This window comes from Dasypus novemcinctus, chromosome 5, assembly GCF_030445035.2.
Source record: "Dasypus novemcinctus isolate mDasNov1 chromosome 5, mDasNov1.1.hap2, whole genome shotgun sequence".
NCBI classification, from domain to species: domain Eukaryota; kingdom Metazoa; phylum Chordata; class Mammalia; order Cingulata; family Dasypodidae; genus Dasypus; species Dasypus novemcinctus.
The window spans coordinates 5,006,990-5,030,025 of NC_080677.1; the positions used below are offsets into that span (position 1 = coordinate 5,006,990).

The 23,036-nt window shown below is 52.6% G+C and overlaps 1 protein-coding gene across 4 annotated transcripts in view; it reads left to right on the forward strand.

The window, feature by feature from the left end:
* Positions 1-269: 269 nt before the first annotated feature.
* Positions 270-23,036, forward strand: part of GRB10 (growth factor receptor bound protein 10) — a 209,717-nt gene continuing 186,950 nt past the window's right edge. The window contains exon 1 of one of the 4 annotated variants that reach the window (XM_058296624.2): positions 270-373. The gene's annotated coding sequence lies outside the window, so the exon portion shown is untranslated. Of the gene's footprint in view, positions 374-1,042; positions 1,229-23,036 lie in introns of those variants that run through there. The other 3 variants (XM_012526047.4, XM_071215044.1, XM_058296623.2) reach the window with 3 other exon arrangements.

The following is a 23,036-nucleotide window of genomic DNA, read 5'->3' on the forward strand; positions in this document are numbered from 1 at the left end:
CCGCGCGCCACGCCCCGGGCCTCCTCCGCGGTGGCGGCGGCCGAGCGGTCCCGGCGGCGGCGGGAGGCGGAGCAGGAAAGGCGGCCGGGGGAGGAGGCGGGGGCGGGCGGGGCCGCGCGAGTTTAAAGCCCGCTCCGGGGGCGGGGAGGCGGCGAGCGGGCGCGGCAGGGCGGCGAGCGGCGCGGGGCCGGAGGCCGCGGGGCTGGGCGGGCGGCGGCCGAGCGGGCGGCGGCGGAGCCCCAAAGTTTGCGCGCAGCGCCCCGGCGGCGGCGAGGGCTCGCGGCCCCGCCCGGGGTGACCGTCCCGCGCCCCGGGCCGGGCGGAGGGTCGCCGGCGGCCACGCGGACGCGGCCCCGGAGCGGCCCGGCGGCAGGTAGGGAGCGGCCGGGTGCGCGCCGCCAAGTTGTGGGGAGCGCGGCGGGGAAGTTGGGGGCCGCCGCGGGGGAGGCCGCTCGCCCTCATTGTCTGCGCCGGCCGCCCGCGGCCCGAGGCGCCGGGCTCCGGGCGGGGCGCGGCGGAAGGGCGTCGCCGGCGGGCCGGGGGCTGCGGCGCCGGGAGCCCGGGCGCGGGGCACTGGCCGGCGGCGGAGGCGGGGGGCGCGCGGCCCGGGGCTCGCCCCGACCCCTGGGCGGAGGTGTTGCGCCCCAGCCGTGCCCTCTTGAACCCGCGGGTCCGACGCGAGCGTGCGGGTGCGGGTGCGCGCCCGGGCGCTGCCGGAGCCCCCTCGCCTCCGCTCTGCAGCCGGGGCCCGCGCCGCGCCGCCACTCCCGAGTCCCGAGCGCGGCCCTCCGCGGCGGAGCAGCTGCTGGCTGGGGGGCTCTGCGGGGTCCCCGCCGCGGGGCCGCCCCGGGTGGAGGGCCGGGCGCCTGGGCCGCCGCGGCCGCCCTGGGCAGGCGCTAAGCGCGGGACCGGCTGCGGGAGGCTAGCTGATGCAACGCTCCGCCCCGGCTGATGGCGGCCCGGCCCGGGCGCCGGGGCGCGGGCGTGGGCGTGCGCGCACCTCGGGGGCGCTTTACTTTTTTCCATTTTGTTTTTCTGGTCTTGGGATCGCGAGACCCGCCAAGGATTTGTTAGCCGTGGGACGAGACCTCGGCGCGTGCGGGGGAGCCACAGGTGACTTTTACGAGGTCCCGTATCTTGAGGATACACCCAGCCACGGTTTTGTCGCCAGCGTGCCACCCGATTCCATTCAAGGGATGCAAAGAAAAGACCCAAGCAAGTAGTGCTGGTGAGGGAATCCGCGTTATTACGCAACTTTTCTCGGCGCTGCCTTTGAGAGGGCCGGGCCTGAACACTTTGTCTCCGAAAATGCTGATTCAGCCGTTGGGAGCCCCTGAGTTTCCGAAAGGCAGCTGCCTTGAACGTCTCCCTCGGTCTTACCAAGATCACGAGGGGGCGCAGGGACTGGGGGTTACAGTACAAGACCAGTCGGTTCTCACCCCCAGCCCCCCGGGAGGAAAACTAGGTGCAAACTCCGTTTCCATAGCAGCAGAGATCCCGGCCTGTGCGGTGGTGAGATCTATTTCGGGGAGTGTTTTATTAAGTCAGAGCCGGGAAACCGAGGGTAAGTCCAGGGCCGATTCTAGCTGCTTCGCTTTTTCTGCGAAAAGTCAAAACTCCAGGATTGCTGCACAAAATAGTGGAGTTCTACCCGGAAGGGTCAGGCAGGCCCATCCCCAGAAGGCAGGGAGGGAATTTGAGGACAGGCGGAGATCCACAGCCAGCAGGCTGCGCTTGTGTAACTGAGAAGTATGGGGACGGATACTTGTGCAGCATTTCACAGTTTACAAGACACTCCCAGAGCCGGCTGCCTCTAATCCCCTCCTCAGCCCCGGTGAGCCTCCTTTTACAGGTACGGGAACCCAGTCGCCGGAGGGTGAGCCACAGGCCGCCGCCGTGCGCCAGCAAGGGACGGAGCTGTCACCAGAGCCTAAGCCTTGGCTGCTTTTTCGTCCCGTGGGTTTCTTGATTTTACAGGAGTCTCTCGCTCTGGGGAGAGATGGCAGGGAGGAGGGAGCCTGGACAGTCGGGCACAGGGAGAACCCCAAGGACCGAGGCCACCAAGCACCTGTGGCCTCCAGCTGTTGCTGCTCTGTGGTCCTGCTACTCTTCGCTGCTTTCTTTTCTTTTTAGTCTGCTCACGCATTCCTCTTCCAGACACCTTTATTTTCGGAAGAAACGTTGATGTGCAGGGGTTCAATTTGGTAGTTACGTTTATTGGAATTAAAACAGAAAATTTGTGAACCTTTCAAATCATCTGTTATTTGAAACCGGCGCTATGTTCTGCGTCGGGGCAACACTTTTTGTTTTGTGGCCAGAATCCGGGCTGGGCAGTTTCATGTCGGTTACTTGTGGGGATGTAACCGATAGTGGCCTGGGGATTGGAACCCAGGGCAGCCCTGGCCCGGTCATGCTGGGAGCCACGGGAAAAAAGAGCAAAGCCAGAACCGAAGGGCAGGCTCAGAACTTGGGATTTCGATGATCTGCCATTGGAGACTTTACAACCTATAGAGACCATACTCTTGCTAGAACAAAGCATCTTTTATGCCTTCAGCTTCACGTCAGAGCTGTAAAAAGTCTTGGTCTGTGTATCTGATAAAACCTAGCGCTGTAAAGGTGGCTTGATGTAAGGAACCGATTTCCTTGGAATTCTGTCCAGCTCTTAGCTGCAGTGGAAGAGAAAAGCTACACAATAGTAGAATGTGTTTTCTCGTGTATTAAGGTTAGGTTGCCCGACGGTCAAACCTCCAAAAACTTACTGCAGGGAATTTCGGTCCTTGTTTTCTGCCTGGTGGGAAGGAAAGTTGTTCCTTTGCAGGCTCGCTGGTAATCTCGGTTTCACTTTCTCAGTCTGCTAAACCCACCGGCGATTGCCTGGGCTTGTGGAGAAAATACCTGCCTGTCTTCCCTGTAACGAGTCATTCATATGTTCAAAATTTTATTCTTTGCTTTACTGTTCAAGTATGGGGGTTTATGAAAGAAATGGAGGCAGTCAAGTTTGAGCTGATGTTTAGCTTCTTGGGATGTGAGGCTTGGTCCACCAGCGCTTTGGGGCTTACGGGGCAGCCTTCTCCAGGCAGTGCATGCCAATGGGTTTTAGTGGATCGGACCCATTCGGGCATTGGCCGGTACTTAATTTGTCAGTATTTTAGCTGTGTACTTCTGGAGAGCTGTGACAGTTCCCCTCATCCTCCCTCCTCCCTGAGCCACCTTAGCCTCTGACTGCCCTTCCTGGCTTTTGAGTAGGGCTTCTGGATCCATCTCAGAGGAATGGGCTTTTCTGCAGGTTTGTCTTCTGTTAAAGGTAGGGAGATGAAAGCAGACAAAGCTTAAAACCCCCCGCTGGGGAAGGGCTGATGGCTCTGAAATACCGGAATGGCTGGCTCAAAAGCAGTGTGGTGGTTCTTTGAGATGGTGACAGAAAAAGCCTTTTCCCAGGGTTATCTGAAATCATCTCGGAGGGGGAAACGAGTGGTTCTGACTTTGCGGCTTTGGGGAGCCACCAGCACATAAGGTGATTCCGCTTTCCCCTGGGCTGTGGTCGGGGTCAGTTTGAGATTAAGAATGCTTTGCTTGTGTAAGTGCCTTTTTGCCCATTTGTGAAAAAGGGAGGGGTGTCAGATGGAAGTAACTTCTCTGCCCTGTAATCCTCAATTTAGGATTTCTACCTAGAATACAGGGGATGAAATTGGCTCAATAACAGTGGATGTCCGATATTTTAACCACTGGGAAAAGTAGAATATTACTTACAGTTTTCAAAAATCTGATTTGCATATGGACTTTTTGGAGACTTTTCCTTAACCATTCAGATCCTTAATTTAAGGCTCTTGCTCTCTGGGCTGAATCCAGCAACCAAGTGAACTTTTTGATTGCCAGCATCTTTGCCAGGATCAGTGCAGTGGGTGGATTCACACTCGCACATGGCAGAACTTTCACTTCTGTGTGACCCAGGCAGTGGCTAGCGCTGAAGAGTCCCCTGAGCCACCTGTCTCGGCTGGACTCCTTCGTGCTTTCTATTCGTTTGCAAGGGCTGTTAGCGAGGGGACTCCTCTTTCCTATTTTTATCTCGCGGCGCTCTGCACAGGCCAGTTGTCCAGAAACGTGTTGACTTGACCTTCTCGTGCTTTGAGCACCACTTACTGTTGGTAAGACTCGTCCTCTTGCCGACATCGAGCATGGCACTGTGAAGCCCCTCGAGGGGAGGGGAGGTGTAGGAAGGTAGACTCCACTTGGCCACAAGACAGATGAGCCGGAGGGGGGCGAAGAGCAAGCCCCAATCGCCGGGCTGGGGCCAGGAGCGAGAGATGCCGAAGCCCCCGAGACGCACGCGCTCAGGCCGTGGCGTCAGGGGTGCGGTGAGTCCGGTGTGCCGTTTGTCGTCAGGACCCTGAGGTTGCTGTGGCCGCGGTGGAAGTGAGCGTGGACGCTGGCCTTGGACAGGCCACCTGCACCCCTGGGGTGCGACTCCAGGGACTGTCCGTGAATCCCGCCTGGAGCCATGACCGCGGGCAGGTCTGCGTCTTCCTGAAGTCCTTGCGGGCTTTCGAGCAGGGCTGTGGACCCCGGAGCAGCAGGTGCGCCCTCAGGAGCGTCTATGCGCGGTCATTGCCCTTGGAAGCAGGGCTCGGGCCCGGGAGGGGAGCTGCGTCGGGGGCCTCGCTGTCTGCCTCTCTGCGAGCCCTCAGAGCGTGTCACTCTGTGAGCGCTGGGGTTTCGGGGGTTCTGGAAAGGGGGAGCACGAGGGCTGCCGAGGACCCTGTCCACCTCCCCCATCTGTGATAGGTGGGTCAACAGTGAGAAGCCCCAGGGCAGCCACCACCAGGGTGGCCCTGGAGACACCTCTAGGGGTGGGGACCGCTTGCTCTTCCTCGGCCTCTCCGAGGCCTCAGGCCTTTGGTTTGACCTCTTGCTTTTTCTTTTCTTAACTGTCCTCCCGGGAGTGGCTAGGCAACGGCTTCCAGCCTTTTCTAAGCACACAAGCCCCTTTAACGTCAAAACTTTTATGCTACCCCGTAGCTAACTGTCATCATAACTTCAGGATCCCTGCTCCAAGAAGTTCATAGTGACCCAAAAGCTTCCACGACTCGGGTCCTGTTTAAATGCAGAACCCAGCTCCACCGCAGCCTCGCGCGGCCAGGGTGCTGGCTTTGGCATAAGGGTGGTACCTCGCGTGCACCCCGGGACCCCTGCCTGAGAACGCCCCTCTGGAGAGAACGTCCACGTGGGGTGGGGTGAAATGGGGCGGTGCCTCGTGCCTGCCGACTGCCCTGTGTGGGCTCTTCTCCCACGAGGCCCCCAGGCGCCTTCCGTAGACCCTCCGGGCTGCCTTTTCGGGGGCCGCGGCAGGTCTCTTCTGAAGTCACCGTGTGGATCGGGCCAAGACCCCTCTGCCTTGCTTTTAGAGAAATGCAAACACCTGTTGGAGTAACAGAAAGGTTCTAAAATTGGTTGTGTGGATGGAAGCTCCATTCTGGTGATCCTAAAAGCCGTTGCCTGGGCACACTGGATGGGTTGTGTGGTATGTGAATAGATCTCAATAAAACCGCTTAAAAGATTTAGAGCTTCCAGTGCCTTGGTGTACATCCGCCTGGTGGTGGAGCTTTGGCCGAGCTCAGGGCAGAAGGGCTTCCTGCTTCCTCTGGGAGCAGCCCTCAACCTCAGGCCTGCCTGGCTCTTCTGCTGACCCCAGAGCCTACAGCGGTCCAGGGGTAAGCACAGGTCACCTCTGTCAGGCGCCTCCCTCCCCTGGCAGGGCCCGTCCCCACCATGCGGGCGTCCTGCTCTGTCTCTCCAAGAAGTCACCTGGCTTCCTATTTCCCTCCTCCCCTAGGAAGTCTCTTTTTAAAACTGGTTTTATATTTTAATCAAAGTTATCTGTGCATGTAATTTAGAGTCATATAATTAATTCTTGAAGGAGTGGTACAAAAACAGGAGTACTCGTTCTTTTTCTCTCTTCAATATCTCCCTTCCCAGAAGGAGCTAGACATTTTAACAGATTTTCTTCCATACTTACCTTCATATTTCTAAAGTGATTATATTGTAACTTTGGCAACTACCCACCTCCTCCTCTACCTTCTCAGGCCCCAGTATTACATATGATTCTTTGACTTCTCTCCATGGAAGGGGAGGCCTTAGGCATTTTGCACCTCCTCCATTCTATGTTTGCACTCCCTGTCTCCCACCTTTCACTTCTTGGCGCTCTGGCTAGAACAGTATGTCATGTCTGCTCTCTTGGGACAGGTTAAGCTTTTCATAGCTGAGCCATGTAGTGTGCTGTGACAACTTTTTGCTATCTCATATAACATTTGGTTTTCTGTTGGACTTGTTTTTGCACGTGCTTAGTTTTCTATGTTCGTATCAGCTATCTTCCACTGCTCCCACCCCATCCCCCAATCTCCTTTCAAACACAGTAAGTATTCTGGAAAGCTATGCTATGCTCCAGCCTGACTACTAGGTAGGCTGCGGCAGTTCTCATCTTGGAATCTTCCTTCCCTGTCATCCTGGGGAAAGCTGTGCTATTTCCAGGGTCATGGGACGTTTTCTTTCCTGGCTTATCCCAAAATTTAATGGAGGCCATTTGACAGTAGCTCTCAGAGAGGAGGAGCATGGGATATAAATTTTGCGAGACCTCGTATGTCTGAAAATGTTCTTTCTGCCCATGTGCAAGTATAGAGTTCTGAGTTGGAGATAATTTTCCCTCAAGATTGTGAAGGCTGCCATGGTTTTTAGACAAAATGGGGCTGAGCAAGAGGTGAAGCTGGTTCTTGAATCTTTGTTTGAAACTTCCATGCTTTGCATTTTCAGTTCATTTATTTGAATCTCTGGAAGCTTGTATGAAGTTCTCCTTGTCTCCGTGCCTTGGTGTGGTCTGCATTGATCTGATGGGCTATATATATTTTTAATTAATTTATTGAACTATGTCATTCACACATAAACATACATAAACAATAAGTGTATAATAATAGTTGTGGACTTACAAACATAAGTAACCTCACACAGGACTCTCGTAACTCACCCTACCAACAATAACTTGCATTGTTGTTAAACCTTTGTAACTAATGATTAAAGAGCATTGTCAATATTACTACTAATCGAAGTATTTTCCCCCACCAACCCTATTATTATTACCTTTATATCATTTATATATGAACATATATAAACAATTAAGTGTTTAGTAAAAGTTGTGAACTTGCAAAGCAAACATATATAACATTATTCAGGGGTCCCATACATCCCTCCACCAACACCTTGCATTGTCGTGAGGCATTTGTTACAAATTATGAAAGAATATTGTCAAAATCTTACTACTAATCATAGTCTGTATCTTACATTTGGTGTGTTTTTCCCCATTCTACCCTTTCATTATTTTTTAAATATATTTTTTATGACAGAAGTTGTAAACTTATAAAACAGTCGTGCACATATGCAGAATTTCCAAACAATACCCCTCCATCAACATACCACACTGTGGTAGAACATTTGCTACAGATAAAATATCATCTGATTGTTACCATGTCCATAGTGTATATTTGGCTCACATTTTCTATATTGCGACATTATCAACACAGTATACCTTTCACATAGATGAAAGAATATTATATTATTACTGCTAACCACAGTCCATAGGTCACTCCAGCTGTATTTTTCCCATGCTTCTCCACATTCCCACCACCCTGCAGTAGTGATGTACATTTGCTCTAGCACACAAAGGGCTCTCTTGCATTTGCACTATCAACCACAGTTCTCATCCATCCCTTGGTTAACTGTGCTATTCAGTTCCTAAATTATTCTCTAGCATTCTGTCAGTTGACTTTTACATCCCTAGACTACCATTTTCAGCCACATCCCCATTTATAAATTAGCCATTACTCACTATGTGTTACTATCTACTCTATACATTTCCACACTCTTACAATAAAACTAGTTAAAACTTCTGCATAAGTTAAACATCAGTCCATCTCGGTCCTCCTCTTATCTCCTTTAAGAATCCACTACCTTCCACCAAGTCTTGAAGATATTTTCCTACAATTTCTTCTAGAAGTTTTATGGTTCTTTTATTTTTGTGTTAATTTTTGGTAAGATGTGAGATAGGAGTCTTCTTTCCTTCTTTCAGTTATGGATATCCAATTCTTTCAGTACCATTTGTTGAATGGACTGTTTTGCCCAAGCTGTGTGGGTTTGACAGGCTAGTGAAAAATCACTTGACCATACGTGTGAGGGTCTGTTTCTGAACTATCAATTTGGTTCCATTGGTCTATGTATCTGTCTCTCTGGATTGTATTGAATCTGTATATCAGTTTGAGTAGACTTGACATCTTAATGCTATTTAGTCTTCCAATCCATGAGCGTGGAATGTTTTTCTAGTTATTCAGGCCTTTTTTGATTTCTTTCAACATTGAGTTGCTGTTTTCTGAATACAAGTGCTTTAAATCGTTGGTTAAGTTTATTCCTGACTGTCTGAGTTTTATCTGTCATTTTATATTCACCACTCTTTTGACACTTTTAATTACTTTTACTGATAGAATCTTTACTTTTATACTCTTTTCCAGGCCTTTCTCTCCTGTCTTTTCTTTTCAGGCTCTAGGCCACCCTTTAGTATTTCCTGAAAATCTGGTCTCTTGCTTAGAAATTCTCTCAGTTTCTGTTTATCTCTGAATATTCTAATCACTGGATATAAGATTCTTGGCTGGAAGTTTTTCTCTTGTAGTATCTTAAATCTATCATACCACTGTCTTCTTGCCTCCATGGTTTCTGGTGAGAAGTCAGCATTTACTCTTATTGGATATCCCTTATATGTTATGTGTTACTTTTCTCTTGTTGTTCTCAGAATTCTCTCTTTGTTTTTGGCATTTGATGTTCTGATGAGTATGTGTTTTGGAGTTCGTCTATTTGGACTTTGTCGGGTGGGAGTGCATTGTGCTTCTTGGACATGGATATCTGTGTCCTTCAATAGGGTTGGGAAATTTTCTACCATTATTTCTTCAAATAATGGTATCTGCCCCTTTTCTCTTCTCTTCTGAAACACCCATGACACATATGTTTGCACGCCTTTTGCTGTCATTTAGTTCCCTGAAACCTTGTTCAATTTTTTCCATTCTTCATCTGTTCTTTTGTATGTTCACTTTCAGAGGCCTTTTCTTCATGCTCCCCAATCCTTTCTCTGCCTCCTGAAATCTACTATTATATGATTCTAATGTTTTTTTAGAAATTTCATTGATTGCACCTTTCATTTCTATAAGATCTGCTATTTTTCTATGTAAGCTTTCAAATTCTTCTTTGTGCTCATCCATTGTCTTCTTAATATCCTTAATCTCTTTAGCCATCTCGTTGAATTTATTAAGGACATTTGTTTGAACATCTATAATTAGTTGTCTCAATTCCTTTATGTAATCTGGAGGGTTAACCTGTTCCTTTAACTGGGCCATTTCTTCCTGTTTCTTGGTGTGGATTGTAATTTTTTGTTGGTGTCTTGGCACCTGGCTTACTAGAGTATTTATTCTGGGTGCAGTTTTTCTCTTTGATTTAGGGCTTCCTGCCCTTTCTCCCTTGCTGGTTGTGCAGTAGGAGCCAAGGATGTAATTGGCGCTATAAGCTGTGGAGGCTCAAGCTGCCCTCATTGCACCAGGGACCAATGAAGCTTCTCCCAACTTTTTCCTTTGCCAGGAGTAGAGACAAGAGTCACAGCTGTGTAGAATTCAAGTTGTGTAAAATCAGTGGCATTAACTACATTTACAATGTTGGGCTACCATCACCACCATCCATTACCAGAAGTACTTTATCGCTCTAAACAGAAACTCCTCTTAAACACTAACTCCTCCTTCCCCCATCCCAGTCCCTGGTAACCTCTCATCGAATTTCTGACTTTATGAATTTGCTTATTCTAGTTAATTCACGTAAGTTGAATCCTGAAATATTTATCCCTATGTATATGGCTTTTTTTACTCAACACAGTGTTTTTAAGGTTTGTCCGTGTCATGGCGTCTATCAGAACTTCATTTTTTTCGTGGCTATATATATTATTCCATTGTATGGATAGAGCACATTTTGTCCATTCATCCATCTATTGGACACTCAGGTTGTTTCTACCCTTTGGCTCTTAGGAATAATGCTGTATTGAACATTGCTGTACCAGTATATGTTGTTTTTTTAAAATAAAATTTTATTAAGGTATATAATTCATACGTGAACATACATAAACAATACGTGTATAGTAAAACTTGTGAATTTACAAAACAAACATGCATCTCATCGTATAGGGCTCCCATACAACTCCACACCACTAACACCTTGCGTGGTTTTGAAACATTTGCTACAAACTATGACAGAGCATCACCAAAATAATACTACTAACTATAGATCGTATCTTATATTTGGTAATATTTTACTACTTAATACTACTTATTACTGCTAACTATAGCCCGTATCTTACATTTGGATTCCCTGTGTTACACAGCACCACGCTTTGTACAGTCCATTCAAAGTGTACGCTCAGTGGCTCACATTTTCATCACAGGGCTGTGCTGCCATCACATCAAGTTTAGAACATTTTCATTACTCCAAAAGGAAGACTCCCACACCCCCATACTCCTCTATTGTCCCTTAGAATTGATACAATATCTTCTTGCCTTTGCTGCAGAAATATTATAATACTGCTAATTCTCATCCGTAAGTTCCATTAGTTATAGTTTTGCTGTGTATCTGTATTCTTTGTAAAAAAGAGCATTCTTAATAGCATACTCTTAACCACCAGCTATCTTTTTTTGAACCCCAGCTTTCACTTCTTTTGGGTATATCCTAGGAGTTCTGTCCACCCAGTTTCAGAAGTGATTGGAAGTGATACATGGGGGTGGGTTTTGTCCCTGAGCTTTTGTCCGTGGACATCTGGTTGCTCCGTTTGGTTGGGGACCCCCCGAAGTTCGTGCCTTTTGTTCTTTTCTCTGGGCTGGCCCGATTCCCTCCAAAAGACTTTGCAGTCTCTTAGATGGTTGGGGTCTGGGGGCCGCTGGGAGGCCATTGCTCAGCGAACAGCTTTCCCTTGGGGCACCTCTCAGCCTGGTGCCCAAGGCTTGTCCCCTGGCGACCTTGGTCCAGAGCCTTTGTCTCACTGCGCCCAGTCTTCTCGGGTGGTAAGAGAAGGGCCTTCGCCCGGCTGGTGAAATTGGGGACAGGACCTGGAGGCTGACTGCGCCTTAGCCTTCCGCGTCGCCCTCTCTGTGCGGCCCTCCCTTTGCTCCCATTTCCAGGGGTGAGGGCGGCTCTAAGTCCTGAGACTCGCTGGAGTCCCACCATGTAAGCTGAGCTGCCTCTCCAGACCTAGACTTGAGCTCTCTTGAGTTTGCCCAGTGAGTTCCCGCTGGTCCCCGGCATTGCGGCTTTGCTGGCCTGCTATTCCAGTGGAGCGGAAATGTGTGCTCGGAGTGTCACTAGGCACAGCGCCGACTTGCGTGCATTCCTTGCCTCTCGCTCTCCCCACCTGGAACAGTTACTTGAAGCTGTGCCCCCTGGTGTTTTTTTTTTTTTTTTTTAAAGATTTATTTAATCCCCCCCCCCCCCCCCCGGTTGTCTGTTCTCTGTGTCTATTTGCTGCGTCTTGTTTCTTTGTCCGCTTCTGTTGTCGTCAGCGGCACGGGAAGTGTGGGCGGCGCCATTCCTGGGCAGGCTGCACTTTCTTTCACGCTGGGCGGCTCTCCTTACGGGGCGCACTCCTTGCGTGTGGGGCTCCCCTACGTGGGGGACACCCCTGCGTGGCAGGGCACTCCTTGCGCGCATCAGCACTGCGCATGGGCCAGCTGCACACGGGTCAAGGAGGCCCGGGGTTTGAACCGTGGACCTCCCATGTGGTAGACGGACGCCCTAACCACTGGGCCAAGTCCGCTTCCCCCCCTGGTGTTTTTTGATTGGGGCGAGTCCAGGCCTGGATGTGTAGCCAAGAAAGGTGCTTCCGAGCTATGGGACATGTTGTTCTGGCCTGGGAGACCTCATTCAGGCAGGGGAGCTCGCCGTGGAGGCTGAGGGCACCCAGCAGTGGATGGCCCAGGAACACCCACCCGGCCTGGTCGGGTTGACTCTGGAGGTGGGGTGGACTCCCAGGCCAGAGCAGAGCTGGGAGCCTGGAACCTGGAGTCCAGAAGGAAAGGTCAGTTCTCCCCTGCAGCGGCTAGTTCTGGGGCCTTGAGCCGGTTACTTAATTTCTCTGCCCTTTGATGCTGTTCTCGAATCTCGGGATTGGGTTCTGGCTTCCCTGGCTCATTTTCATCTTCATTTACTCTGCCACCTGTCCACCAAGCAGGCACCCAAGGCTGCTTGAAAACCTTCGGTGATGGAGAGGTGCTTTCTCCTCCAGAAGCAGCCAGACCGGCTGTGGTCAGCTCTGTCTGTGAAAAAGGCATGCGCACCTTTGTTTTGGGTCAGACACTCCGCTTGGGGCCGCTTTCGGTTCTGCCGCAGAGTCTGCCTCAACCCTGCGTTTGCTGGGTCAACTGAGAAGGGAGAGACATGGTTGTCTTGCTCTGTGGGGCTTCTTCCCTTGGTTGCCGAGCCTGTCTCTTCCGTTTCTTCCTTGGTTGCCCATCGAGGCCCCTGGTGGGCCTGGCTGGGCGCGTGCTGGCCTTCGGCAGCTTTCCTTCTCTTCCAAGCACCCAGATGGGGTCAGCACCCTTCCCGCCTTGATGCTTGTGAGCGCAGTGTGACAGCCCGGCTTTGGGGTCATTGTCCTCTGCTGACTCTTCTTACTGTCATCTATGGCCTCGACTTCTGGCCACATCCCTTGATAGAGAAGACTGTGAAATTGACTCCTGAGAATCTAAACCTTGGAAGGAAGTAAGTCACTTCATACCTCCAAACGGTCTCTGTTCCTTTGTGGGTTGTAGGGTTGTTTCTGTATGTAAACACACAATGACAAGGACATAGTAGATAATACATATATTTTTTCTGTATATATTTATATATATATATATAGTCTGTCATTTTCCTTGCTAAGTATTTTTCCCATGGGTAAAATCAAATTTTATTTGCCTCCACTTGTGAAGGAGCCGTTAAACTTGGCTCATATCACATGCATATGGAGTATCGGAAATGTTAGAGGATTGCAAGGCTGTACTCAACATTAGCACGTTTGACAGGTCAGCAAACTCTAGACTTGCAAGAAAAATGGCTTCTTTACTGCACAGTCTTGTCGCTGGAGTCGTTCACCAGGATCGGGGACTTGCAGGAAGCACCCCCTGAATGTGCCTTCACTTCTGCCTTTTCAGCCCCGTCCAGTCAAGGTGGACAGGACATGGTGCTCAGATGCTGTGCACGTTTCCAGCTCCTCCCCCAGCCCGAAGGCCTGGCTGAGTATTTTTCGTGGCGCCCTGCTTTTGCCATCCAGTAACGAATGCTGTGCTTCAGGAAGTCCCCTCTCCCTTCCTTGGGGTTCTCTTGCTCAGGTCGTTTTGGGGAGAGCTGTGAGATGCCAGTGCTCCTGGGAGAGCAGACCTGTGTGTGCCTGGGGCCTGCGAGCCCAGCCGCTTTGTGCCCCCCGAGGAGCACGTGGCAGGAGTGGCTCGCCCCAGGGCGCGTGTCGGTCCTGGCGGGCTGGCAGTTTCCCGCCCAGGGCTCGGCACGGCCCTGAGGTTAGTGGGTGGCTGTGCGGGGCGCTCTGGGTTCTGACAGCTCCCGGGGTGTGTCTTTACCCGTGCACGTGGCGGTGGCCCGACGGGGTGGGGAGTGAGGGGCTCTTCTCCATGACCAGGAGGAACCAGGGAGCCCCGGGTTTGCACCCCAGGGTGACTGCATGACCCGGGACTGGTCCCTGTGTCCAACAGCGTGTCCTCTCCTTCCCGAGGTGCCCCCCTTTCTGTTGAGTTGGAGGGGTGCAGTCAGGGGCAGGTGACCCCGGGGCCTGCTCCTGGCATCCTCTGGGCAGGTGTGGAGTGAGGAGGGGGGGCCCGTGGGCCCTGGTTTGGGGCGCTGGTATCCCGCCCATGCCGGGATGGCTTCTGCGGAGTTGGTGTTGGCCCGGTTTTCCACGGGAGAGCGTGTAGGCCAGGGACTGCGCTGGCTCGTGCCTTGGACTTGGATTTCTGTGCGGAGCCCCCCGCCTTCCGAGCTCGGTTCCTCTGCCGGCCGCTGGCAGGCGGGGCCCCGGTCCCGGCCCCCGGATCTGCGCAGCAGCCCCGCATGGCAGGTGCGCCCTAGCCTGCTCCGGGGGTAAGCAGGTGGCCCAGGGGCCAGTGCTTCCGGTGTTAGAGGTCAGTGAGGCCCTGGGTGACCTGAAACGGCCCAGAGGTTGCACCCACTCTGACCTCGTGAGTGGGGTGGCTATGAGAAGCTCCCGGCTGGCCCCGGGGGGGCCTGAGGGCCCAGTCCGCAGAGCTGCCCTCCCTGTTTAGCTGTAGGCCTGTGATGTGACCGTGTTTCACCTTTTTTTTCCTCTCTCTTTATTTTTTTAATGTTACTTAAAAAAAAATGAGGTCCCCATATACCCCCCACCCCCTCAGCCCACTCCTCCCCCCATTACAACAACCTCCTCCATCATCCTGAGACATTCATTGCATTTGGTGAATACATCTCTGAGCACCGCTGCACCTCATGGTCAGTGGTCCACACCATAGCCCACACTCTCCCACAGTCCACCCAGTGGGCCATGGGAGGACATACAATGTCCAGTAACTGTCCCCGCAGCACCACCCAGGACAACTCCAACCCCCAAAAATGCCCCCACATCACATCTCTTCCTCCCACTCCCTACCCCCAGCAGCCACCATGGCCACTTTCTGCACACCAATGCCACATTTTCTTCCATTACTAATCACAGTGGTTCATGAATAGAATATCAGTCTTAATTGTTTACTGTTGTGTAACAGATACCTGTACCAGGTAAACTGGTAACTAGGCACGCACCTGAGTATGACCTGCTGTTTCCTGGCTGAGTGGTGGCTGTGGGACCAGCCTGGGAAGGCAGCCGAGAGCGGCATCTGGGGTGCAGTCTGGGGTAAAGGGCGTTTTCCTCCGTGAAGGATGGACCAAGGTTGCCTCGAGCTCTCTTGAACCTTGCTGATAGTGGTGCCCGAGCGCCCCGGGAGAAGCGCCTGTGTCCCCTGACTTCTTTCCGGTAAACACCTGCTTCATCCCGGGAGCGAATCAGGACGCCTGGACCCCGTTCTGCGCTCACGAAGGCCCTGGACAAGTGGCGCCTGCACGTGCTTGGGACTTCCTTGGCCCCTGCCTTCAGAAAAACAGCACCCGTGGGCACAACTGGCCACTCTGGTCGGCGCCCGCCTGGCTGCCAGGGACAGGCGCCCCTGCAGCAGGCTGCCTACATCCCAGTCACGGCCACCTTTCCAGCCGGGAAGTAACGGCCGGAGGCAACTTTCCCTCGGCGTTGTCTTCCATGTGAACGGTGGCAAGAGGGCTGCGGGACCTGTGGCGCGCGCCCGTGCGCGGTGGGAGGTGGCCACGGATCCCGCCTTCTGTTCCGTGCGCTTCTGTCTGTTTGCTTGCAGCGCCCTTCGCTGGGTGGTCCCTGCACGTGGTCAGCAGGTGGCTCACCGACCTTCTTTCCCCGGGACTCGTGTTTGGCGTGGGAGGAGCTGGGGGGCATGGCAGAGGGGCACGGAGGGCCCCCGGGGATGTTCCTCTGCTCCCCTGCCACCCCAGAGGATGGAGGGGAGAGAGGACAGCAGAAAAGGCGTGTAAGATTTGGGGTGCCAGGTGGCTGTCTGCAGTTGAGTTGTGGGGTGGCGGTGAGACCCCGTCATGCTCCTTCCTCTGGAAAGCCTCTTCAACCTGGTGTGGCACTTCTACGACACGGATGGCGAGAGCGAGAGCCCCTAACTGCGTAGGAACACTCTTTCGTCATCATCTCGCTACTGGCTGCTAAGGGGGTTCGAGAAGTTCAGTGGAACAAAGTTCAGAGTTACCATTCGCGTGCCCCCAAAGATTTCCATCCCCAGGGACCCTCGAGCTCTCCCTTTTTCGCACCCCAGCGGCTGTTTTCTGAAGGTGGAGAGGACGCGGCGTCTTGTGAGCCGGGCGTTTGGTGACACTGAAGGCTATGCTCTGAGCTGTGCTACGCCTCTTGAACTGACGTCTCTGCGCCTTGGTGGGAACTCGTGGACACGCAGGGGCACTGGAGCATTCAGCCGTGGAGGGTAGCTCTGAATCGGCCCATGGGGAAGAAGGTAGGGGGACGGCAGAGGTTCTCCAGGTGTGATCCCCATACCTCGGGGATCCAAATCACCTGCCCATCAAATGCAGGGTCCCAGGCCCTGCTCAGACCTGCTGTGGGGTTTGGACCCTGGAATCTGCATCCTTGGGAAGCCGAGGGGGCCCCTCTGAACCTTGGCACTGCTGCTCTGCTCAGCAGGCCCTGGGGCTCAGGGCTTGTGTTCTAGGGCTTTGAGCCACGTGGGCTTCTGGTGATTAGGTCAGAAACTTGGCGCGGTTCTGGATCTGCGGGAGCTCTTGCCTAACCAGCGGGAGGGTCAAGGGCAGCACGAGGGGTGGGGAGGAGGCCATCGCCGCCGGGGAGGTCTGGAAGGCAGGAAGGCAGCGGGAAAGAGGCCTTTGTATGGGCGTTCTCCTTTCTGTCTTTTCATCAGACTTAAAAAAAGAAGTTGGCACGGACTCCAAGGCGTCAGCCAGCTCCACCCAGTGTAGGACTTTGAGAAGCAAGTCAGGCAATTGTCATCAAATCTAAAATGTGCGTGCTGTGCCGTGTCTACTCCTAGTTCACTGAATTCTATGGTTGGAAGTGACCCAAGAAGTCCTAACCATTCTCATCCCTTTCCAAATCCGTTCCCTAAAGGATTGACAAAGGTTAAGTGACAGGGGCGAGAGGATGCGTAGCAGGGCTGGGACAGGTCCAGAGGCGCTACGGGCTCATCAGCTTCTTCCTTGCCTTCTCGGGCAGAGGCCCCAGGGCTGTCTTCTCCAAGAACATTCCTAGACTGCGGGGCGTTCCCGGCAGATGGCCGGAGAAGTTGCAGCGGCCCTCGTGATGCCCGGGGCTCAAGTCTGAGATCGGGAAGTGAAGTGAGCCCTAGCACTGTCCGTGGTGTCTTTACTGCACCCCCAAGTGACTGCTCTCCTGCGGCTGCCGTGTCTGGGAGCCAGCGTCCACGTTGTGTCCGCGCCTGGCCCATGCCTTTGTAGCACTCGGCGCCGTGGCTTAGCGCTCGAGCGTGGTGAGAATCGCGGAGTGTGCCGAGGCCAGTCGTAGGCCATCGTTTGTTCCTCAGAGTAGCCAGTTGGTCCCTTCGGCCTGTGCCCACCCGTTTAGAATGACGATAATGACTTCTACAGAGGAAAGCAGAAGGGAGCGGAGGGGCAGCCTGAGTCCACGCAGTATAACGTAGGGATGCTAATCAAGTTTTCACTTCCTTTGTTCCTGCAGGGGAGCTGGCATATTTCAGTACTGATAGCAGTTACACATCAACAGTGACTTAAAGCAGTGCTTGTGCATGTGGATCCCCTGGGGACCGTGGAAAGTGCAGCCCCTGCTTCTGCAGTTCTGGGCCAGCCGGGGAGTCTGCATTTCTTTCAAGCTCCCGGGTGTCCATCCTGCTGGCCCAGGAACCGTGTTTCGCTTCATTTTCTCCCAAAATTCTCTGAAAAAGACCCTTTAACCTTGAAAGCACTGCTGTTATTAATGCTATTACTTGGTCTCGTAATTTCGCCAAGAATTTTCCACAGATAAGCCCTACATTGTTATTACTGGCATAATCTTAAATGTGTCCATCCTTTCTTCCCTTTATCAATATTTGTGCAGTGTCATCCTTTGACATCTACTTGGATTCAGGTGGGTTTTTTTATTCCACGGTTTCACTTGTTCATGACGACAGAAAAGTTTCAGGAAGCTCTGAAAACCTTTTGAATCTTAAATGGATTAGCAAGCCCACCAGTCTTTAAAAAATATTTTTTTAAAAATTTTTTTCCTCCAGTCTTAATATTAAGAACACACAATTTCTGTCTCTGCTGAGACCCTAAGCTCAGAACCCTTTACCCTTTTTTTGTTTTAACTATATTTTAAAAGAAGTTTTAGATTATCGAAAAGGTGGATCAAAGATATAGGGGAATCCCATATCTTCCCCTCACATCTTCCTCTATTAACATCTTTCAGTAGTGTGGTACATATGTTACCACTGATGAGCACGTATTGAAGCATTGCCAATAGCCATGTTCTAAAGTTTATATTATGGCTTACATTTTCCACTGCACAATTGTATAGGTTTTGACACAATGTATAGCGGCCTGTATCCCTCATTGCAATGTCATGCAGAGCAATTCCAGTGCCCTAAAAATGTCCCATATTACACCCATTCTTCCCTCTCCCATCCCTCAGAACCTCTGGTGACTGCTGCCTTTCTATCAGTGATACAAGTGCTTCCGTTTACAATAATAGTAAGTCTACTTTGGTCCACAGTTGCATTTCCCCCTGTTTTTCGTTCCTCAATCTTGAGGATTTGGGGTTGGTGCTGCCCCCTGCTTCAGCCTGAAAGGGGCTTAGGTCCCACGGGGCAGATGGAGGGCACCGCTTTGCTCTCAGTTGTAGATTCTCTTGCTTGGTTGGGATGGGGTTGTCCATCAGGTGCCTCGCTCTTGAGGTTCCCGGGCAGTGCCTTGACTTTTCAGCATCACAACCAAGAACCAGGAAGTGGCGCCACCTCCCAGGGCTGACACCACCCCTCGTCCAGGTCTCCACATCCTTCTAGGAGGCCCGGCAGGGCCACTGCCAAGACTGGCCCACTCTTAGGTACCTTATAAACATCTCCGGTTTGCCTTTGGGGTTCACAGAAGATGAGAAGTAGGAAATGGGGAAGGAAGAGTTCCTGGAGACAAACACCATGGCAACTGTCAGAAGTGACTGCAGTGTCTGCTTCAACCAGGGAGGAGCCCGCAAACTCTAAGAAGGGGACAGAAGGGCTCCAGGTCTCATTGGGGCCATGGGGATGGCTCTGTCCATCCCCTCAGAGCCTGGGACATCACTGAGAGCAGCTCCCTAGAGACAGATGTATTGATGACTCTGGGCTTTCACAGAAAGAGAGAGAGAGAGAGAGAGAGAGAGAGTGTATCTGCCGGCTGTGTAATTTATCTTTGCGTGTTTGTTTTTTCGTGGTGGTTATTTTAGTTTCCTTGGCTGCTCAAGCAGATACGGTAAAATGGGTCAGGTTAAACAATGGCAGTTTATTTGCCCATGGTTTTGAGGCTAAGAGAGAGTCCAGATCACGGCTTCATCAAGGTGATGCTTTCGTCCCGGCCTTCCCCTGCTGGCCATCCTTGGTCCTTAGTGCCTCTGTCACATGGCAAGGCACGTGGCGGCATCTCCTGGCCTCTCCCTTCTCTTCCAGGTTCGTTAGTTCAACCTCTTGCTTGCTGTGACTTTTTCTCTCTTGCTTTCTCTGTCTGAATTTCACTCTCTTCTAAAGGACTCAAGGAATAGGATTAAGATTCATCCTGGGCCACCCCTTAACTGAAGTAGCCTCAAAACGTCCTACTAGCAATGGGTCCACCCCCGCAGAATGGATTGAATTTATGAACATGTTTTTCTAAAACCATCACAGTGATAAAATTGAAAGGGGGCTGCAACTGTGGGGTAAAGTAGACTTATTATTACTCTAGCAATGGAAGAACTTGTACCATTGATACAAAGGAGTGGTCACGAGAGGTTCTCAGGGCAGGGAGAGGGAAGAATAGGTGTGACATGCCCCCAAAATGGGACATTGGAATTGTTCTGAGTGACACTGCAATGGCAGATACAGGCCATTATAAAATCGTGTGGTGCAAAGTATAAACCACAATGTAAACTGTAGTCTGTGGTTAGCAGCAGTGCTTCAATATATGTTCATCAATTATAATGAATGTGCCACACTAATGAAAGATGGTGTTAATGGGGGAAAGTGTGGGAAGGGAAGGGGTGAGGTAAATGGGAATCCCCTATATTTCCGATATAAGGTTTATGTAATCTAAAGTTCTTTATAAATAATAATAATAGCTCAGCTTTCGTTGGCTGGGGACGTTGCCCTGGGGAGCACACCTGAGCTGTGGAAGTGCCTGGGCTCTTCATTTACCCTCTGGGCACTGCGTTCTCTGAATTCTGTGGACACGGTGGGGCCATAACTTAGAGGGATGACATTGCAGCATGGCTTTGGTGCAGCAGGTTGAACTCAGGAGCAAGTGCAGGGTGTGGCCTCTCAGGGGGAGACGCCTCTGGACAGGACGGTGGGCTCCGTGACCCCGCAGTGCACTCGGCCAGCCCGCGGCGTGGCCCTCCGGTGCTCTCTCTGGGACGGCCTGCTAGCCCTTGCTGGAACCCCTGGTGAGGTGTCCTGCTCGCCCTGCCCCGCTGAGGACACCCGTGGGGCCCTCGTCCCTTCTTGGTCGGCATGAGCTTTAGCCTAGCAGGGAAGGTAGGCACTAAACTTGCTTTTGTGTTTATAAATCTGCAAGTCCGTGTCCTGTATGTAAGGATCCATTCTGTGGGTAGGTTCTCCTTTTCTTAATTCCATCTTTTGACAAGCTCTACCACCAAACCCTTCCCTGGATCCTGAAGAGAACGCTGAGGTTTTGTGCACCTGCCTCCTTTGCTTCAACGACTCCACTGATGGACCCCCCAGGGCCCTTATCCCTTTGCCGTCTTTTGTCGAGCGTCTTCCTAGCATGCAGTGATGTCGCACACCTGTTTCCCACGTTGTGCTCTGAGGGTTCATTGATGATACGAGAGCTAATATTCCACCGCCAGGTAGGCTCTGTAAGTACTTGGTTGGAGAAAGTTGGTTTCTTTGTGGGAGAGCGTTCCTAGATGTGAACGTCTACAGAGTAGATGATGTAAGAGGAGCCTTTTACAAAGCCCTGAAACCTGAAGAAGTTACGGGGGCCTTGGCATAAAACTCGTGCCGTGCTTTGGTGGGGCGATGGAGAGGCGGTTGTGTTCTTCCCCTGAACGCCGGAAGAACTGCTCGGCCCTCTCGAGGTGCTGTGCTGCCGTTCTGGGTGAGAGAAGGACGAGCCCTTGACGGGACAGTGGTGAATTCCTTACGCGGGCGGGCGCGGAGTTTCCTGGGGTTGCAGGTGACCCCTGGGACAGCCCTGCGGTCTTCTTCCCCCTCTGGAGATGAGGAAACGGAGGCTCCTTACGTCAGGTGCCTCGTTCAGAGCCAAGTGGGCGTTAGTGGAGGAGTGAGAACTAGACCCCCAAGTCTTTGGGCCCAAATCCAGACTTGTTTGTACCCCCGGGGCACCACCGTGCGAGCAGGAAGAGAGCAGGGGAGAGGCGAGTGCTTCCACCGCAAAGCCCGCCACCTGGAAGGGCAGGGAAGGCGGGCGAGAGGGCGAAGGACTGCAGAGGCACCGGGGCGTGAGCCAAGCGTCCGAAACCCCCAGCGCCCGCAGCTCTGAAACCTCTGGCACTTCTGAAGGGGAAATGAAAGTCTCACTCAGCCATTACTTCTCCCCCAGAGCCAAAACCACATAAAACGCAAAGAAACAGAAGATTCCCAGGGCCACGGCAGCGTGAGGCTCTCGCTCTTTCTCCACTATTGCCTTGTCTGTAAAATGGGGGTGTTGATTCTTTGGTGTCAGCTTTTGCAGCTGTTAAAGGGAAATGTAGGTAATTTCATTTCTCTACCCCGGAAACGTCCTGCCCCTTATTCTAGGTAACTTGAAGGTGCCTGTTCCAGTTAGGAGATGAACTTGCACGTTCCCAGGTCAGAAATTGAGCCTCTTCCCTCTCGTGGCAGGGTGGCATGCAGCGTTGGGTGCGGCGAGCCTGCAGCGGGCGTTGCCCGGAAGCTTCCACAGCTGCTCTCTGTAGGGCCCTGTGGTCCCTTGCTCGTGGGGTGTGGGCTCTGGTCTCTGGCATGTCACAGGTTAAACGGAAGGAAGTGCATCATTGGGGCCGATAAATATTTATCGAGAACATTTGCATTTTCTGCGGCTGGGAAGATCCAGCTCTGGTCCCTGATGTCATTTCTGCACTGCCTTGTCTTGGTCCCATGGGGAGATGGGCCATGTCGGGGAGCTCTGGCCGTGGAGGAGCATCAGGGACCCAGGGAGGCTTGCGGTCTGCTCCTGAGTCTGTCCTGCAGGCTAGGCTCCACCGGGCCGGAGCGAGCAATGTGCTTGGAATTTGGAAATACTGGCTCCTGTTTGTGCAGGAGGCAGGAGGAGAATATTCTAAAGGATTTCGAGCCGTGCTTGTTGCCAGAATCAGCAGGCAGAGCAGGCCTTTGGGGAGCACAGTGGAGCCACTTTGCACCCCTCCAGGACCCAGTAAGAGGAGCTGACCTCTTTGGAATGAAGGCCACATCACTGCTACTGATGTGCGTAGCTGTTTCAAAGGCAAAATGTTCTGAAGTGCGAATATTGGAAGTCTCTGGACTAAGAATGCTCTGTGGCCTTACTACAGGAGCCATGCACGTCTCTGCAGAGCCATGTGGGGCGGTGGGCCAGCGTCATGCTGGTGGTTCTGCCTGCAGTCGATGGCCCCAAGGGTGCCGTCCTGGTGCTGGGCAAGGGCATGCTGCCGGGGGAGGAGGTGCTCGGGGGCGGCCCCAGGGCTGGCCCGGCCGTGGAGGCCGACTTGACCGCGTAACGTCAGGGCAGCAGTCCTCAAGCTCCTTTTTTTTTTTTTAAGATTTATTGTGTTTATTTCTCTCCCCTTCCCCCATTGTCTGCTCTCTGTGTCCATTCACTGTGTGTTCTTCTGCGTCTGCTTGCATTATCCCGCGGCACTGGGAAGCTACGTCTTTTTTGTTGCGTCATCTTGCTGCGTCAGCTCTCCGTGTCTGCGGCCCCACTCCTGGGTGGGCTGTGCTTTTCTCACGTGGGGTGGCTCTCCTTACGGGGCACACCCTTATGCGGGGGCGTCCCTTCATGGCACAGCACTCCTTGTGCATGGCAGCACTGCGCGTGGGCCAGCTCCACATGGGTCAGGAGGCCCTGGGGACCGAACCCTGGGCCCTCCATATGGTAGACGGATGCTCTATCAGTTGAGCCACGTCTGCTTCCAGTCCTCATGCTCTTTAGTCTCAGGACCCCTTTCATGCACTGCTGGA